The following is a 6000-nucleotide window of genomic DNA, read 5'->3' on the forward strand; positions in this document are numbered from 1 at the left end:
GGCATTACAGACTATGGAAGTGCAGGTTGAGTACTTGATGAATGGCAGTAAAAGCTACAGGCTTGAAGAATAGCTTTGGTGTCAAGTCCTTAATGCCCAGTATAAGGATTTGGAATATGTTTCTACCTGTGTTTCTACCTTTTTTACCTGTGCCTGCTTTGTCTGTCTGTCTCTCTCAGAATAGCAAGATGGGATGTGGTAGCTAGAAGCCACCTTCAATAAAGTTCTCATAAATCACCATTTGCCTTTGCATCTTAATGCCTTGTGTGTAATGTACTTTCCATCTGCCTCATTGCACTTCCTACGCCCTTTGAGGTCAGTGGGGCTATTTCTATGGACTTCAATAAGCTCTGCATTCGACCCTCTTAGCTGGCTCGATCCAAATGATAATAGGGATCCAAGCACGGTGCATATGTGCTTCCTTTACACTATAAAGGCTGTGGGACTCGGGGGCTATATAGAATGGGGAAGAGATTTACGCCGCCAGCTGGATGCATGTTACAATGCCCTAAATGGGGCGTTTGAGGTGGTTCCCTGAGTGACAGCTCTGCAGAGACATTTCCAACACCAGCTCCGCCTACAAAATCATGCTTTTTGCACGCCGTTTTCTGAGATCAGCACAGATGTTGGGGTTTTTTTTTTCCTGGTTTGACATAAAAGGCAGTTGCCTCGGGTCGAGTCCTGCCACTACCTGAAGCCAAAATTGGTAACTTCATAATCTCTGGCCAGTGTGGCAGCTTTTACACACAGTCGTGAAGCTTCTGTATTTTCAGGTCTTGACACACCCCCTGCAGACTGAAGCTATCTGATATTTCATCTCGTAGATTCAGCATAGGCAGTGGCAACACAAGCTTCCTCCCCTTGTCCCACTAGCGCTGTTCTGGAGGGACCACCTCCAAAGGGAGCCATGGGAGTGTAATCTTCTCAGATTCTTCTAACTTTACTTTCAATTCAGGGATTTACAAACAAGGATGTCAAAAGTGGTGGTGGTTTCTTTGTGATGTGGACTGTCATCTGTGAGATTCTGGCCTGTGATTCACATGGCATTTGGCTTCAACGTGGACTTTTCTCTCTGCTTCTTGGCCATGAAATTTCCGCGTGTCCCTAAATTGAAAGATATTTTGGCTTCTGATTTCTATGCGAAAGAAAGTATGGTAGCGGGCTGTAATTTAATTTGTGGTGCCTTTAGCTTTCTTTGTTTGTTTCTTCTCTCCAAACCCCTGGCTGCAGTTTTTCAGTCCTTGGGCAATATGACAGCAAAGGTTTTTCTCCAGAGGAGCAATCTCTACAGTTCTGAGTGTGGTTGGTATGTTTCTGCTTCTCAGAAAACAAAACTTGATAACTTTTATGCTTGTTTTAAATGGGGTTTCTCAAAAAACCAAGAGCAAAAAACACCCTGCAGAAAACAATGCCAATAAAATGCTAACGAAAGGGATATTTCTCTCAATCAAATAAGAAACCAACATGCTGGTTTTTAAGAGATGCATAAGTAAGGAAGCACTGAAGCACTGAAATTACATCTTGTAAAACACAGGCTGTCACGCTCAAAGACACCCCGGAATGGTTGCTTTGACACAGCTGAATGCAGCGAGCAAATGTGCCAAATTGGGGCCCTGTGCTGGGATTTATGTTTCACTCTGCCTAATTATTAATATGTTAATTTGAAAAAGAGACTTCCTTTCTGCAGATAATGCTTTCTGCACCATGGCTGGTGTGTGACAGAGGCTTCTTTGCTTTCTCTTTGCCTCCTTGACTTTTATTTTCCCTCAGTCTTTTCAATGCAAAGTTTGTTTGCAAAGCTGAGTGTAGCAAACAAAGTTAGAAGTGGGGGTGGGGGGTGTTGTTTCGCAGAGCCATCCCTAAGCAAGAACTAGCATGTAGTTGCATTGGGCCAACAGTTAGGGCACTGTCCTAGGACTTGGCAGATTTGGTTCCAGTCCCTGCTCAGACTCTGGTAAAAGGGATCATTTAGATAGATTTTGCTGTGGGTAAGCACCCCTAGATCTATGCCTTTCCCTGCTCTCTTACCTACTATTGTATCCTTGCTATCCACAATAACACTAAAAATATGGGGAAACTTTGACACAGATGACAGGGATATTATCCAATTCCTATACACTACACCTACCATGACCACCCGACTCCAGGAGAGAACCCCTGCTCCTCAGGAGCTTCCAAACCCCTCTCTCCTCCCACCCACTGGCAAGTGTCCTGACCCCCCCCTCACAGCTAACAAAACTTTCCTGACATCCCAGCCTAACACACAGGCACTTTCAACTAAAGTTCCATATAAAGATGCGCCTGAAACAAAACACTTGTTTCAAACACACCCATTATTGGAGGGGTGTTCAGTACCGGAGCCCCGATGTAAGTCTGGGTTTTGCAGGTTGGGCTAAACCATCCCTAAAATGGGCTGAACCAAACCTAATCTTTAGGGATGTCTGAAGCTTGAATCAGATTTCAGAGTGGTAGCCGTATTAGTCTGTATCAGCAAAAAGAACGAGGAGGACTTGTGGCACCTTAGAGACTAACAAATTTATTTGGGCATAATAAATTTAAGCTCACCTTAATTGATTAGTCTTGCTAGAGTTGGTATGGCAACACCCATTTTTTCATGTTCTCTGTGTATATATATCTTCCTACTGTATTTTCCACTGCATGCATCTGATGAAGTGGGTTTTAGCCCATGAAAGCTTGTGCCCAAATAAATGTATTAGTCTCTAAGGTGCCACAAGTCCTCCTCATTCTTTTTGCTGAAGCTTGAATGCATTTCTAATTCTGGATGGGTAGCAGGATGCAGATCCATCTTGGTGGAGAATAGAGGAATATTGAAAGTCTCATTTTAAGAGTTGGCGGGTGGGGAATTTCCTAGTCCTGCTTACAGGTTTGGGGGCTTTGTAGGGGAGCATCAGTGTGTGATCACTGTCTGTCTGGAAAGACAAACCTGCAGCAAGGTGGGGTGAGTTGTCCCTCATGGCCTTAGTAAGCAACTTTCAAACTTTCTCTGGTTTTGGTTTTTGTGTGTTATCATTCTGGATCCTCAGATGGAAGATTGCAACCTCCCCACAGGAGTATTTAATGTTAACTATATTCTCTATGTGTATGCCATGAACGTAACATATCTTAAATGGAACAAACCACCCATGCAAAACTCTCCCAGGTTGGGTTCATTATCACAACTTGGTCCTCCCAAAATGTGAATACTTGCAGTGTTGCCAACTCTTATGAGTTTATTGTGAGTCACATGATATCTGGAGTTTTTCTTCAAGGCCTCAACTTCTGGAGTCAGAGGAATATGGGAGACTCTGCTCTCATTTAAACAAGTTTCCAACTTTCTTGATGATGGAGAAATGGTTGAAAATGAAGAGTGTAACTTGAAGGGTCAAAACCAAGAAGGCCAATAAAAGGAAATCCAAACTATTTATCTGTGGTTTGTAAGCCAATCCCATGGTAGTTTGGAGCCTGACTCATGGCTTTTGAGTGCTTGGGGTTGGCTGTACTGTATTTATCAGAACTATCTGAACCTCTGGAGCCTATTCCGTTCTCAGCTCGTTGGTGTGAATCCAGAATGACACATGGACTTTCACTGGAGCTACTCCAGATTGTCACAAGTGTAGCTGAGTGCAGATGCTGGCAATGAAGAATCACATAAACACAGGCTGTTTTGTGAGATTTCCTAGGCCTGAGCATGGAAATACCACACAGACTAGTTTCTCCATCATATTTCAGCACCACCACTTCCCAGAAAACCAGGAGGTTCCGTTTAATCTTTAGGCAAATGTTTGGACTCTGCTTTACTAGAATTGCTTTCTACTGTCTCTAATCAGGTCTGCTGTCTGTTCTGCTTTGTGTGTCGGCCCTAGCTGCTGGTTGAATCCTCGCTGCCTGGCAGTGCGTCACTTGTCATCTTTAATCTCCATCAGAATTAACCCAGGGGGCGAACCCTTCCACATGCCTGTCCTCAGCTCTGGGGCTGGCAGAGCAACTCCCGCACAGGAAGGGCAGAGGAGAGTCTGCAGTCGAGACAGCATGCAAGTTCTCCCATCAAAGGAGAACTGGAGCGTGACGTTGCATTTCCACGCACCTAGACTGCTGGAAAGTGCCACTTCCCATTCATTTTCCAGAGGCGGTGTGAGACTCTGAATCTGGAGCCATGCATTGGGCCAATAGTCAGTCTGTGGTGACTTGTGTGTGTGGGTAGCACTGCCCTTTTCTGGACGGAATGAGAGCTGCTCAGCTGTGTGGGACCCATCGAGTGAATAGCTGATGGAGATTCTCTTTAACACCAAGCGAAGGAGTCTGGGCTTTTAAAAGATCCATGTTCTATCCCATCTGTGGCTGTGAAGTTCTGAGTTGGTGCAGGCTGGCTCTGCTCCTGCTACAGATCCTGGAAGGGAAGATTTACCTTAGCTTGCACCAGCAGAGTTCCCTCGAGCCCAGCTGAGCTACTGAGACTGGGGTCCAGGGGGAGGATTTAGGTCTCTGAATAACAGGCAGGAGATGACAGGGTAGTATTCTTGGCAGGAGATGTACAACTGATGATGGGGGTGGGGGAAATTAGTGAAAGAAATCGCCTGTTACACCCATTTGGCTGGATTAAAATATTTTAGGTTGAGGTATGAAGCATTCCTCACATTCAGTCCCTTTATAATTTTCCGAAAATAATAACGTCTGGCTAGGTGGGTGCATCAGCCGGCAAAAGACGGATGCTTGCTGTTTGCAGGGTAATAGTTTGTATCACTGTAAATTGGAATTTATATTTGGCTAGACAATCCCTGTTGTGCCTGCTCTATGCTTCTGGGCCAGAATGCATTTACACGAGACACCTCCCTGCTCCACAGAGCAGCCTCTTTTTAACTTCTGCATTTGTCTTCCACGGAGAAAAGGCAGAACACGGACTGCTGTCTGAAAAGGCACCTCGGCATGTATTACAGAGAAAACAAATGTGATAAGCTTGTCGGGCTGCAATCAGTGGCCCTTCACTGGAATTCCTCCTTCTCAGAAGACCCCATGCTGCTGTCCAGGGGGCTGTGTAACTGGGCAGTCGCATGTAATTGGGACGAGTCATTGCCCTGGATGGATAGAGGCTGAGCTTGCTGGATGCCCAGGGCCACTGGCCAAGGGTATCTGTGAGAAGCTTAGCATATGTTATCATGGAATGGCAAGTGAAGAGCCAAGATGGCACAGAAGTGGAATCAATGTCTGTACGTTGACCCGTTAAACTTTTACCCCCAATCGAGGAGATTGCAGATTATGTATTTCTTACACCACCCGTTCCTAAACCGAATTTTGCACCCCTTGATAATCTGTACCTTATTCCCTGATAACCAGAAACTTCTATGCTTAAACTCTGTACCGTTTTCTTTTTACTTCAACATCATCTAAATAAAATTATTAAATATGTTATCGTGGAATGGCAAGTGAAGAGCCAAGATGGCACAGAAGTGGATGAGCTCATATGCTTTCTGCGGATGGACTGCAAACTGCTTGCTAGAGGAGCAAACGGATGTACAGCATCTAAGCACCGCCCCTCCCCCAGCCCCCCGAAGGCATCCCCATTAAGCAGAAGTTTTGTCCCCAGTGAGTACCAGTCATTGGTGTCATGTAAGGCTGGGAAGGAGCTGGATTTTCCATTTCATGGGAGAGTCTAATACTGCTGTTTTTTTCTCGCTCTCAAATGGAACAAAAACCAAAAAAAATTCTAAATTTCCTGCTAAATTAAATTATGAAAAAAATGGTTTGGGGGTCAATTGAAATACTTTGTTTTGATAAAATCAAAACATTTTGTTCCCATTTTGACCTTTTAAAGCTTTTTTCCTTTTTTTTTTTAATATAGAAGCAAGAGGTTTTTGTTTTGAAAAGTCATTTCAAAATGAAAAATCAAAACGTTCCATTCCCAAAAGGTCAGCCTTTTAAATTTGACTTCATTGAACTGCTTTGTTGAATTGAGATCTGCCCAAACTTTAGGGCCTTCTCCCCAGGCAGAATCCCCACCCTCCA

This window comes from Caretta caretta, chromosome 16 (genome assembly GCF_965140235.1).
Source record: "Caretta caretta isolate rCarCar2 chromosome 16, rCarCar1.hap1, whole genome shotgun sequence".
Lineage (NCBI taxonomy): Eukaryota > Metazoa > Chordata > Testudines > Cheloniidae > Caretta > Caretta caretta.